The sequence below is a fragment of the Ambystoma mexicanum genome, chromosome 1p (genome assembly GCF_040938575.1).
Source record: "Ambystoma mexicanum isolate Mex_15411 chromosome 1p, UKY_AmexF1_1, whole genome shotgun sequence".
NCBI lineage: Eukaryota > Metazoa > Chordata > Amphibia > Caudata > Ambystomatidae > Ambystoma > Ambystoma mexicanum.
In genome coordinates, this window is record NC_090921.1 from 472,564,185 (window position 1) to 472,578,582 (window position 14,398).

Consider the following 14,398-nt stretch of genomic DNA (forward strand, 5'->3'; position numbering starts at 1 on the left):
AGAAAGCACGGAAACCAAACACCAGACACTGCTATTTCCACAAGTGGAAAAGATTTGTCATCTGGTGCCAATCTAAACAGATCAACCCCATAGAGTGTATGCCATCACACATTCTTACTTACATGCTCCACCTGTTGGATTCAGGGTTGCTCTTTAATTCTCTTAAAGTCCACCTAGCAGCTTTATCAGCATATACCAGCTCTCAAAGTAAGATCTCATGGTGGAAAGTGTCAGTCATCAAAGCTTTCATTGAGGGAGTGAAAAGAATACATCCTCCAGTCCCTAACCCCCTGCCTTGTTGGGATCTAAATGTACTACTAGCAAAACTCATGGGGACCCCCCCCCTTTCGAGCCTTTGCAACAGGCTACGCTTAGAGACATTACCTATAAAACTGCCATTTTAGTCGCAATCACTTCCATAAGACGAGTCAGCGAGATCCAAGCCTGGTCATTGCAGGACCCCTTCTTTGTCATCCATAAAGACAAATTGGTTTCACTGACTCACCCTAGTTTTTCACCTAAATGTATTTCAAATGTACACGTAAACCAGTCTATTGAGCTCCCGGGCTTCTTTCAAAGGCCAACTAGCTCAGCTGAGTTCAAACTCCAAACACTAGATTTGAGGAGAGCGGTTCTCTACTACGTAGATCAGACCAAATCGCTTAGGAAAACGGATCAACTGTTTGCCCTCTTTGAAACGCGCTCTTTGTCTGCCTGTAGCCATGGAGACAATCTCCAAATGGATAGTCAAATGTATACAGTTATGCTATTCATTATCGGACAAAACACTGCCTTCTACACCTAGAGCCCAATCCACAAGGGGTACTCGGGCTATGTTAGCCTTTCTTGCAAACGTACCATTAGACAACATTTGCAGAGCAGCTACATGGTGCTCAGTTCACAGTTTCACTCAGCACTACTGCATTGACACACATTCCAAGACAGATACACTGGTGTGACAACCGGTTCTAAAACATCTATTTGCCGCTACTCCTTCTCACAACCCACCACCTTCTCATAACACAACACTGCTCGCTAATCTATGCATGGCATGTGATCTAAGCAGATTACACAAGCATCGGAAGGAATAAAGTACTCGCCGTTATCATATTTCTGGTGCTTGTATCCGTTTAGTTTCACATGCGCCCACCCTTCCTCCCCTGAGAGAAGGTGCATAGACGTTTACTTGAGCTTTATGTATGTATCTGTTTGGAAACTCTGGCTACCTCATGTCAGAAAAATACAATCCGAGGGACCCACATGCGTGCGGGATAATGGGTACAGGGGACGTCACAATAGGGATAGTATTACTGCCACACCCTATTTCGACACCCATTTTCGGGTTTCAAAAAACGAATACTCTGCAGCTTTCACTAGATGCCGGCCTATGCATAGCATGTGAATCTAAGCAGATACAAGCACCAGAAATAAGATTACGGTGAGTAATGTATTCCATATTTGTTATGACTATTATGGTTGTTTAAGAATCGACAACAAATTTGTTCCAAAATACTCTGGAAAAGAAGCAAAGACCACCTACCTGGGATCTTGCAGGATGAACAGGTACCCGAAGAACCCCTGGTGTTTCTACGAATAGGTGTGATCCTTTGAAGAATAAGAGAAATTCTCCTGAGGATTTCTCAAAGGACCTGCAAGAGCTTGTCCTCAGTGAAACCCTGAGGGAAACCCTCGTGGGGAATAAAACCCTTGAAGAGCTGCTGGGGTACGTTGTTTCCCTGTGAAGACCAGGCGAGGAAAGTTGATCTGGGTATTCTTCTGGCTGATTTCCTGCTGATTTAGGCGAGTTGTTTTAGTTACTGGGCTACATGTAGTAAGTAAAAGAAACACAGTTAATCCTGATAGTCTGGTGAAAAAAGGAATACCTATAGAAAGGTTTTAGAAGCTTACCATGCGTCTAACAGGAAGAGTGCGGAGAGGTAAAGGATCTCCGTTGGAAAGTAAAAGGTAAGTGATTCTATAATGGTAGAAAGAGAGAACCCATAAGATTAGGATAAATGAATATAGTCCTGAAATAGCGGGATGGATAAGGAGGTAACCCTACCCTTTCTCTTTCAAGTCTTTTTTGAGCCAGCCTGAGTAGAAAAGAAGCGTCCAAAGAATTCCAACAGGATATCGCTAGAAAGGAAGGATGAAGAATGAAGATCCGAAGTCTGATCACCGAAAACAAGATGGACCACAGATTGTACCTAGGAACTCACTAGAAGGAGGTATGAAGAGGATTCCGGTTCTAAGCGTGCTTAGATGAAAATCCGATCCCGGAAATGAAAAAGAAGGGTTCCGTAATACCTTCTGAAATCAAAGGGAGGAGAGGAAAACAAGAACGTGAGTATGGAGTAGAGGAATTGTTTGGAAGAGAGAGCTTTTCGTAATTCTAGCAAGCGGACTTACGAAGCGTGTGCCGGCTCCTGTGAGAGTAGCAACGCCTCTTCCTTCTGAAGTTGCTGGGTTATAAGGAGGTAAACAGGAAGTTAAGGTGGAAGATTGAGAGGCTTCCTGGGAGAGAACAACTAGCCTGTGCTGTGCGTTTGCGATGGTTACCGCTGCGGCGGCCATCTTGGAATTGGTTTCCTCAGGATCACGGAGTGGGCGATTTCTGGCTACAGAATCGGCGGCCATGTTGGATGTCGGGTGGAGGATGAGAAACACATTTGGAATCATCACAGTATGCCCCTTTTTAGACCTGCTTCCTCCCGGTTTAGACGGGTGTTTGAGGTGAAATTTCTTAACGAGGCGAGGAGCATGAATTGCAGCTTCAGGTTCCCATGTGCGGTCGGCAGGAGAATATCCCTTCCAGTCCACAAGGTACTGTAGCCGACCCCGATGATATCTGGAGTCACAAATTTCTTTAACTTCATATTCTGGTCCGGTTTTACACATTTCTGGGGGAGGGCGAACCGAGACCACAGGATGAAAAGTACTTCGATTGTCAGGTTTTAATTGTGAGACGTGAAAGACCGGATGAATCCGGAACCAGGAGACCGGAAGTCGGAGTTTAAAGGCAGCTGTACCAATAGTTGAAATGACCCGAAATGGACCAAAGAATCGTGGAGAGAGTTTGGATGGTACTAGATGGCGAGGAAGGAACCTAGAGGATAGCCATACCCAATCTCCTTTTTTAATCACTGGAGCTGGGGTTCTGTGTCGATCTGCAAAATACTTTCTTTTGTTTTGAGAATTTTGTAGTGCTGTCAAGGCTGAACTATGCCCGTGACGTATCTGAAGCATTAGAGAGTCCACATCTGGAAATTTGGTTTCAGATTTCTTCATAGTGGGGAAAGATGTGGGGTTGAATCCATAAGTACAATTAAAAGGAGTTGTTTTAATGGCAGAATGGTATGAGTTATTATATGTGAACTCGGCCATGGGTAGAAGTTCTTTCCAGTTGTCTTGAGCTGCTGATACATAACTTCGGAGATATCCTTCCAGTGTTTGATTAAGTCTCTCGGTCTGGCCATTGGATTGGGGGTGATAGCCGGAACTGAGAGCCCGAGAAATACCAAGATGGGAACAGATAAGCTTCCAATATCGTGAGGTATACTGTGACCCTCTGTCAGAGATGATAGTTTCGGGTAAACCATGTAACGTGAAGATGTTACTGATAAAGATGCGAGCCATCCGTGCTGCCGATGGTAATCCTACAAGTGGAGTGAAGTGAGCCATCTTAGTCAGGGTATCGATGGTTACCATTATAGTGGAGCAACCCCCGGAAGGTGGGAGGTCAACGATAAAATCCGTTGATATTATCTGCCAAGGGCGAGAGGGTAATGGCATCTTTACCAATTCTCCAAGAGGTGCTTTTCGAGGAACCTTGGTTTGTAAGCAGACAGGGCAGGATCCAACATATTCTTTGACATCCTTCCGGAATGTCGGCCACCAGAAATAACGTGACATCAATTCCAGAGTTGATAGGAACCCACGGTGTCCCGCTGTCAATGAAGAGTGACACATGTCCAAGACTTCTTTTTGGAGGGGTCGCGTGGGGATGAAAGCTTTATTTCCATGAAAATAGCAATCATCAACCTTGGTCAAGGTCATTCTATTGGCACGTGATAATTGGTCCTTGGTAATGTGTCTAGATTGAATCTTGAGTCGTGACAAAAAATCTGATGTGGTTTGTAGCCCTGAAGCCGTAAGGGGAAAGATGGGTTCTGCTTTAAATGGTTCGTTGGGAAGGTGTTCCTTGCGTGAAAGAGCATCAGCTTTTGAATTGTCCCTTCCAGGGATAAATGAAAAAGTAATTCTGTATGGAGAAAAGAAATGAGCCCAACGAGCCTGGCGGCTATTGCAGGTTTGTGCATATTGAAGGATCCGAAGGTTATGATGATCCGTCCTGACTTCAACTGGATGTTTGGCCCCTAAGAGTAAATGGCGCCATTCTTCAAAGGCTCGCTTGATGGCAAGGAGTTCTTTTTCCAGAACTGTATAGTTCAGTTCAGCAGGGGCAAGTGTCTTGGATAAATACGCTACAGGGCGTTCTTGATTAGAATTATCAAGTTGAAGCAGAACAGCACCTAGGGCGTACTGAGAGGCATCAGTTTCAACAATGAACCTGCGGGATTGATCCGGTGTCAACAGGATAGGGGCTGAAGTAAACAACTCCTTAAGTTTGTTGAATGCTTGATCTGTAGTAGGGGACCATGAAAACTTTATTCCCTTTTTGAGCAGATTTGTCAAAGGTTGGGTGAGCCTTGAAAATTCGGGAATAAACCTTCGATAAAAATTTGCGAATCCAACAAAGCGTTGGATGTCTTTGCCGGAAGAGGGAGTGGGCCAGTTTTGAACTGCAGAAACCTTTTCAGGGTCCATTTCCATTCCTCTGGCCGAAAGAACATATCCTAGGTAGGTAACCTGAGTTTGATGGAAGGAGCATTTCTCTATCTTGCAATACAAATGATTTTGTTGGAGCCGCCGTAACACCTCTTCAACATGTTTCTGATGTTCTTGGACATTGAAAGAGAATATCAAGATATCATCTAGATAGACGACCATATTGTGGAGTAACAGGTCTGCAAAGATATGATCCATAAACCTCTGGAAAATAGCCGGGGCGTTGGACAAACCAAAAGGCATTACTCTGTATTGAAAATGTCCAAACGGAGTTCGAAATGCCGTCTTCCATTCGTCACCCGGTTTTATCCGGATGAGATGATATGCACCCTTGAGATCTAATTTGGTATAGATGTTGGCCCCTTTGACTGCTTCAAGGATGTCGGGTATTAATGGCATAGGGTATTTATCTGGAACTGTGATTTTGTTCAGTCCACGGAAATCTATGCACGGACGGAGTTCCTTGGAGTTTCTTTTAGAAACGAAAAACAGAGAGGCAGCAGCAGGTGAAGTGGATTCGGTAATCAGTCCATTTTTTAGATGGGTTCTGAGATATTCACGAAGAACCTCCTTTTCGTTCTCAGACAAGATGTACATTCGTCCAAAAGGTAATGGCTGGTCAGGAACCAGCTCAATTGAACAGTCATCCCTACGGTGAGGGGGTAGTTGAGTGTATTCTGAGACAGAGAAAACTTCCTGGAATTTATGATAACATTCTGGAAGACCAGAAACCTGGTTAAGAGAGGTTACCCATTGGTTGTTCAAGGGTACTGGAGCCGAATCAACCCTCACCGTTTGCTGATTCTTGACACAATGGGTGATACAGTATTCAGATCCCAGAAAGAAAGATCCAGCTGTCCAGTTAATAAACGGGTTATGTTTCTTTAACCACGGTAATCCTAGAATTACCGGATGATGGGCTGTTCGAATAATGTCCAATGTAAGAATCTCTTGATGAGTTGAGATGATCATCATGAAGGGGTTGGTATGATCCTTGATGGGCCCGGAAATCAAGGGACTACCATCCACACTTTCCACTGGAATGGGCTCTACCTTTGAGGACCTAGGAATACCGTGTGAAATGGCCCATTGATCATCAATAAAATTTCCGGCTGCTCCACTGTCCACTAGAGCTGGTATGTTTTGAAGCAGACGATTACCAAAAGAGAAGGATACCATGAGTACCACCATCTGAGAATTACTCTGACTGGTACAGAAGGATGAGAAGGATGTTGGAGAGGAACCTTGTTTACATGCTGGTTCCCGTACCGTGGTTCCTCTTACGGCCGGGAGCTGGCGTTTCCCGAACGCCTAGGTGGTGTAATTGGGCAATCCTGTACCATGTGGTTATTCGAACCGCAGTACATACATAAACCCAAGGTCCTCCTACGGTTTCTTTCTTCGGGAGTCAAAGGACCTCGAGCTGTTGTACCCAATTGCATAGGTTCATCGTTAGACTGTGAACGGGAAGAAGGAGCGAACGTAATTCGTGTATTCCTTCCCTTCTTTCTCTCTAGTACTCTTTCCTTCATGCGGTAATCAATTTGCATTACCAATGCAATGAATTCAGATAGTGTAGTGGGGCGTGGGACCCGAGACACCTCGTCTTTGAGGTCTTCAGATAATCCCCTTCTGAAGAGTGTGACTTGAGCGTCATCTGACCATGTGGTTTCACTTGCCATCTGCTTGAATTTGGTTATATAAGCCAAAATGTCTAAACTTCCTTGTTTTAGATCTAGGAGGTGTTCCTGTGAAGCCACACGAATCTCTTGACGGCCAAACATGGTACGGATGCTATTGCAAAATGCAGTATGAGAATCTAAAATGGGATTATTGTTAGTGATTAATGGTGTGGCCCAAGCCAGTGCTGGTCCAGTCATTTGTGCGACCATATATCCCACACGATCTCTATCGGTATGAAAATACGCTGCTTTAAAGGCAAATTGCACAGTACAGGAGTCTAAGAACTCCTTAACCTTATGCGGGTTACCATCAAACTGTCCTCCAGGTAAGGGTCCTGGAGGAACTTCTGAGCAGTGTGGGGTACGAGGGGCTGCAGCCTGTTGGGCCGTTTGCTGTTGGAGTTGTCTTAAGGAATTATTCTCATGTTTTAACTGCTGTACTTCAGTAGTTAAGGATTGAACGGCAGCAATCAGCTGTTGGATTTGCTGTTGCTGTTGCTGCTGTTGTGAATCCATGATTTGTGATTCTTATGCCTCTTGCCCAGCGTAAAAGGAACAAATGTACACTCTGGCGTTGCTAACTGTTATGACTATTATGGTTGTTTAAGAATCGACAACAAATTTGTTCCAAAATACTCTGGAAAAGAAGCAAAGACCACCTACCTGGGATCTTGCAGGATGAACAGGTACCCGAAGAACCCCTGGTGTTTCTACGAATAGGTGTGATCCTTTGAAGAATAAGAGAAATTCTCCTGAGGATTTCTCAAAGGACCTGCAAGAGCTTGTCCTCAGTGAAACCCTGAGGGAAACCCTCGTGGGGAATAAAACCCTTGAAGAGCTGCTGGGGTACGTTGTTTCCCTGTGAAGACCAGGCGAGGAAAGTTGATCTGGGTATTCTTCTGGCTGATTTCCTGCTGATTTAGGCGAGTTGTTTTAGTTACTGGGCTACATGTAGTAAGTAAAAGAAACACAGTTAATCCTGATAGTCTGGTGAAAAAAGGAATACCTATAGAAAGGTTTTAGAAGCTTACCATGCGTCTAACAGGAAGAGTGCGGAGAGGTAAAGGATCTCCGTTGGAAAGTAAAAGGTAAGTGATTCTATAATGGTAGAAAGAGAGAACCCATAAGATTAGGATAAATGAATATAGTCCTGAAATAGCGGGATGGATAAGGAGGTAACCCTACCCTTTCTCTTTCAAGTCTTTTTTGAGCCAGCCTGAGTAGAAAAGAAGCGTCCAAAGAATTCCAACAGGATATCGCTAGAAAGGAAGGATGAAGAATGAAGATCCGAAGTCTGATCACCGAAAACAAGATGGACCACAGATTGTACCTAGGAACTCACTAGAAGGAGGTATGAAGAGGATTCCGGTTCTAAGCGTGCTTAGATGAAAATCCGATCCCGGAAATGAAAAAGAAGGGTTCCGTAATACCTTCTGAAATCAAAGGGAGGAGAGGAAAACAAGAACGTGAGTATGGAGTAGAGGAATTGTTTGGAAGAGAGAGCTTTTCGTAATTCTAGCAAGCGGACTTACGAAGCGTGTGCCGGCTCCTGTGAGAGTAGCAACGCCTCTTCCTTCTGAAGTTGCTGGGTTATAAGGAGGTAAACAGGAAGTTAAGGTGGAAGATTGAGAGGCTTCCTGGGAGAGAACAACTAGCCTGTGCTGTGCGTTTGCGATGGTTACCGCTGCGGCGGCCATCTTGGAATTGGTTTCCTCAGGATCACGGAGTGGGCGATTTCTGGCTACAGAATCGGCGGCCATGTTGGATGTCGGGTGGAGGATGAGAAACACATTTGGAATCATCACAATATTGCAGCCTCAAAATGTATTCTATGTATTTTATGTATCTGTTTCTGATCTCCTTGTCATACGTAACAATGTAACCTGTACTGCGCCCAGATGCCTACAGGCCCGGCGTGCATTATAAATGAACAAACAATTAGACAGAGTTACTCCTCCTTGGATCACAACCAAGACTCAAATTAGATCCAGCTTTCAACTCGTTCACCAGTGATGGTTACAACATAAAGGTATCCAACGGCACAACAACCCTTGGCATATATCTAGATTCTACACCATCCTTAACAAGACAAACTAATGCCATAACCACCTCAAAGGCTTACACCTGTAAAGTTATCACCGCCTGTCGACCATTCCTTACCACAGCCAACTGCATTATGCTTGCTAGAACCCCGGTTGTGTCGAAACTCGACTATTGCAACGCACTCTATCTAGGGACTAGCCAACAGCACAAGTTCTGAACCAGTGTTGGCGAAACAACCACTAGATCGTCCCACTAACCACTTGCCTGAGACCATTGTTTCGCCAACCATTCCTGCATTGGTCACATGCACAGGCGCGCGTGGGTGCTAGGTAAATGCACGATGCCATCAAACCTAGTAGACGCATTGCTTAGTGTACGCATATCCGGAGACTGGATGGATACTGGGGTATTTGCTGAAGCATATTTTGCACTCTTTCCATGGATGGGAAGGTTAAGCTTGTTTTGTATCCAATACAGCTCCTAGGAACGGTTTTAATATGTTTGGTATTAGACTTGACTTTTTCTTGTTTATTGAGAAGCCCAATTGGAAGAGAAGGTCTATTGTCCTTTGCGTGTTTACTTTGCAAAAGGTGGTAGTTTTCTCCTGTGATCGGCCAGTCGTCCAGGTAAGGGTACACTGGGATTGACTCCCTGCATAGGTGCGCTGCCACCACCGCCAGTACCTTGGTGAACACCCTTGGAGCCAAGGCTATTCCGAAGAGCAGCACCTTGAACTGATAGTGTTGGTTTGCTACTTTGAATCGCAAGAATGTTCTGTACGCTGGAACATCGAGATATGAAAATAGGCAACTTTCATGTCCAATGTTGCCATGTAATCCCCCTTCTTGAACAGCGGGATTACTTCTTGTAGCGTTGTAATGCGAAATTTCTGTAGTTTTACAAATTTGTTTGCAGGGCGCAGGTCTAGTACTGGGCGCATGGTCAGATTTTTTTTGGAACAAGGAGTACATAGAATAAATACCCTTGTTTACATCTGTGGCACGACCTCGATGTCGTCCTTGAGGAGTAGAGCTTTACCTCTAGCAGGATAAGCTGTTCTTCCTGCAATGGTTTCTATTGGCGCGGGGGGAGGTTTGATGGTTTTCCTTGAAGCTCTATACAATAACCCGCCCGTCACTGTTGACAACACCCATTTGTCCGATGTTATACCCTCCCATGCGTGGGTGTAAAAAGATATTCATCACCCGACTGGGGTGGCATGGGAGGGGACCCATAGCGGGGCGTCATTGCTTAGAGGGTGTCCCTCTACCTCTGGTGGGGGAGCTTCTCCCTCTTCCGCGGGCCCTACGCTGACCCCTGGGCTAACCCTGGGTGGCTTGTTGATTGGTATTCCAAGAGGAACCTTGCTTTTGGTTGTATTCGGTTCCTCTCTGCGTGCTTTGCCCATGAAAGCGACAAAAATTACTACCACCTCTTTGGCCTGGTTGTTTGTCAGTTGGCCAAGGGATTTGAGGGTCTTATTCATCCTTGGCGGACTTGAGGGCGTCTTCAACTGCTTTCCCAAATATGTTCTGCTCAACTGGCATATTTAGTAAGGTAGCTTGAGTCAAGTTTAAAGCCTGACTGCCTAACCCAGGCATGGCGTTTTAAGATGGTGGCTTCTGCAATAACATGTCCAGCGTTGTCAGCTGCGTCCAAGTTATTTTTTAGGAGGACACCTGCTGTAGCTCGGCCTTCTGGCTGCCGAAGGGAGAGTTTGGCCTTTTGTGGCTCTGATGCCGACTCTGCTAGGGTCTTTACCTCATCCCACTTTGTGCAGTCATAGCTGGATAGCAAGGTGGAATGGTTTGCTATACGCACCTGGTATGCTGCAGTGGACACTATCTTCCTACCCAATGCATATCATTTTTTGTTCTCTTTGTCTGGAGGGGCTTCGGAGGAGGCCAAGGGGGTACCAGCTCATTTGCGGGTGGTGGCAACAACCAGAGAGTCAGGTCGAAGTTGGCCCCTTATATATAAGGGGTCGGAAGGTGCTGGTCTGAAGAGTTTCTCAATCCTAGGGTTCGCCGCCCTGGTATCGTTTGGTAGTTCTAAGGAAGGTTGAATCCTTCTCTGGACCGATTTTAGCAGGGGGTAGCCGGTTCCTCCCACCCCCCCAACATATTCTCTGCAAAATCCTTGTCCTGTTGAATAGTGGCTGGTTCTCCACCGGGGAGTCTGGTATGTTTTACTGGACTGGAGCGTCCACCGCAAAAACCAGAGACTCGGTGTCCTCTTGGTCTTGAACGTCCCGCCCCCCCCCCCGGCGTCGTAACCCTTGGAGTCACCATAATAGGGTTCACCCTCGTCTAAGTATTCATCCTCCCCTACATCCTGGTCATAAAGGTCATAGGAGAGACGAGGAGTTTTATGTGGTGGTTCAACAGCCAATTCTACTGGGGGGGAAGAGATCTCTTTTTATACGGTACAGCCGATGCCTGGGACTGAAAGGCTGTAGGTCTTGTGTTGGAGCCAGACGTCTGTGTAGTGGGAGGCGTGGAGGCTAAGTTGTCCAGAACATGTGGATGTTTTTCAAAGAAGTTTGCTAAGCAGGTCATGCGACTCATGACTGTCAATATCCTGTGCAGACCATCTGGCTGAACTGGGTATAACCCCCGGGTTGGAGGAGGCAGGAGTGGGGGTATGTTCCTCTTCTTCCTCAAGACAGTCAGGCTGATGTGCATTAGGAGACTGTACTCAGGTGTCCTGTAAGGGCATATTTTTAGGTTGGCTAGAGGGTTCCCTAGCTTTCTCCTTGCTAAGTGAGTCCCCCTCTCTATAGGAACTGGATTCGTCCCTATCCTCATGGTGCTTGCGCAGCGTATTTCGCTGTCGCGGGGCCAGACGGGGGAGTTTTGAGTGGGGTGACCTTTGTCTTGACGGGCTTGTCATGCGGCGGCTGCTCGGAGTGCCCAGAGGACATCTGATCGGAAGATCTGCCCTTCACCGTTGACTCTGTGTGACCTTACTTGCATCGCCATGGGGTGCGAGTTTGTGAGGGAGAGTGGTGCCCTTGCCACCGGGTGCCTTCCCCGTAACAGGACCGCAGGCCTGTGCCAGGGTCGGGGGCTGGCACTGGGGAACGTGGAGGTTCCCCGTCACCCTTGCCGTCCGAAAGGACAGCGTCGCTGCAGTCTTCGACGTCCATGGAGGCCTCTGCCTGCATGGTGTGATGGGCCCAATGTTTAGTTCGCCTGTCTTTGAGGGTTTTCGGTCGGAGTAGTTTACAAGCCCGACAATGCACTTCGTCGTGGTCTCTATTCAAGCACAGGTTACAGACCTTATGCTTGTCGACCCATGTGAAATTCCTATTACAGGAGGGGCAGAACTTAAAGGGAGTCTGCTCCATAATATATGCTGGCAGCTGGGCAACTATGGTAAAGGGTGGGAATATACATGTTTATTACCACCTCTCATTCTCCCTACTGTAAGGCCGAGGCCGAAAGGGCCTTCCAAGGCCAGGTGGCGCCGACGAAGTCTCCGTCTGACGGTCAGCTTCAAAGTCTCACTGTGTTGAGTCACGGCATCGGCAAAGGACAGGAAGAAACACTAACTTAATTATTTAAAGTTCAACGACGTACGCCGAAAAAGGACTCCGCTTATATTTTGCGACCGCTCACGATGGCGGGAAAAAAACAATTTGAGGGACCCACACGCGTGAGGGATCATGGGTACAGGGGACGTCACAATAGGGATAGTATTACTGGCACGCCCTATTTTGACGCCAATTTTCAAGTTTCGAAAAACAACTAATACTCTGAGGCTTCCACTAGATGTCGGCCTATGCCTAAGCAGATTACACAAGCATCAGAAACATTTACAAAAAGGAGGCATCCTTTGGTTTCTATTGCTTACTTAGGTCAGGTTTGTCCGAGAAGAATACAGGAATGCAAGCCTGAGAGGTCATAGGTCTTGGGAATGCAGCCACTTCTTGACGTTAGTCTTAAAGCAGTGGAAGGGAGATATAGCCCTTAATGGATTGGGGACATAGTTCCATAGTTGCGCAGCTAGGACTGGAACGCTAGCGTCACCTGTTTATTTTTGTTTAAAGTTGGGTATACTGAGGCTGTTGGATTGTGCTTTTCTGATGGGTCTTGCTGAGGTGTGTTTGGTGAATCTAACAGTGAGGTATAGGGGAGCCTTGTTGGACAGACATTTGTGGGTGAGGTTGAGAGATTTGATCTTCATTATGTCGTTGATGGACAGCCATTTGGTGGAGCGTCTTACGTGAGAGATATGGTGTGTTTTGGGTATGCTTAGAGCCGCACTTAAGTCATTATTTTGGATTGTCTGGAGTTTATTCGTGTTGCGTTTGCTGGTGCCTAGATATAGGGCATTACAGTAGTCTACTTTGGAGAGGATTCATGCCCTTGCAATAGTAATGCAGCTTTGTGTGGGCAGGAATAGTTTGTATGCATGAATCAGCTTGAATGTATAGTTGGTAGCAGAGGCTGTGGCGTTGATTTGTTTATTGAGGTTGAGACCGGAGTCCAAGTAGAAGCCTAAGGTTTTTACTTCCTTAGAGACTTTAATCTTACTTCCATCAATGAGGATGGATTTGTATTGGGTAGAGAGTTTGGTCAGTTTGTTAGGGGACCCAACGATTAAAAGCGCTGTCTTTTCGTTGAGGCACAAATCATGGGTGGCCATCCACGTTTTTAGGATTAGGAATATTTTGTTAATAATGGTTGCATCTTTGTCATAGTCTCCTAGGATGTGAATGAGGAACTGGATGTAGTCAGCATAGTTGGTGTACAAGACACCAAGATTGTCAAGTATGTTGAAAAGGGGCTTTGTAAATATATTATACAAGGTAGGGGAGACACAGGAGACCTGTGGTACTACGCATGTAATGGGTACTGGGTCTGCTACGGAGGAAGGTGAGAAGACTCATTATCTGTTCCCCAGAAAGGAGCTTATCCAAGTGGTGGCTTCCTCAGAGAAATGGACAGCAGTTTTAAGATGATTGCACAGGACATTATGGTCGACTAGGTCGAATGCGGCAAATAGGTCCAACAAGAAGGCAATGGCGGCTTTGTCTTTCCGGTCATCTAGTTGATTCTTTAGGTCAATGAAGGCCATCTCAGTCCCATTTCTCAGTCTGAAATCCGATTGGTGAGTGTCCAATAGTTTGTTGATATCAAGATAAGCATGAATCTGTAAATAGGCAGATTTATCAAGAATTTTGAGAAGAAACTGTACGGTTATTATTGGCCTTTAATTGGTGGGAATGTTTGGGTCTAAATTACTTTTTTTTGTCGGGGTAATAACCAGCCATCTTTAAGTTTAGTGGGTACTGAGCAGGATTTGAAGGAGGAGCCGATAAGTGTAGATGAACGGAGCGAGGTTTTTTGCAGCTTCTTAAATAGGAGCTCGACAGGTGTTGCCTAGACATTTCGACGGTTTGAGGGAGATGATCTTTTCCACCTCAGCAGTTGAGATGGAGTTGAATTGGAATTGGTGGCTGGGTTTGATCTGATTAATGGAGGTTTCTAGCAATATGGCTTCTTGTGTATCTAAGGCAATCTTGTTTAGAGTGGCTTTTTGGGCACCAATTCTTTCTTGGAGCGTTTTTATTTTATTGCAGAGGGCGTCTTGGAGGTCTGTGCACCAGGATTTATTTTTGATGCATGAATCCCTGGGAGTGACTGGGGATTCCAATTCCCTTAGGATAGAGAAGATTTCTCTAGTTCTTGAGCTGGCTTTTTTTATTCTTTCGTTGAAGGTGTCTGTTTGAATTATTTCCTTTTTGTACTCGTCAGCTAGGGAGGTGAGTAGGTGCTCGTTCTGATCTGTTGGATTATTTTTCCGTTGGATTATTTTTC

At 45.8% G+C, this 14,398-nt stretch overlaps 1 protein-coding gene across 2 annotated transcripts in view; it reads right to left on the reverse strand.

The window, feature by feature from the left end:
- RAB8A (RAB8A, member RAS oncogene family) overlaps window positions 1–14,398 on the reverse strand; it is a 262,885-nt gene that overhangs the window by 20,267 nt on the left and 228,220 nt on the right. Inside the window, exon 1 of one of the 2 annotated variants that reach the window (XR_011303920.1) lies at window positions 1,541–6,039. The exons of the other annotated variant lie outside the window; for it this stretch is intronic. The gene's annotated coding sequence lies outside the window, so the exon portion shown is untranslated. Of the gene's footprint in view, window positions 1–1,540; window positions 6,040–14,398 lie in introns of those variants that run through there. 2 annotated transcript variants of the gene reach the window in all.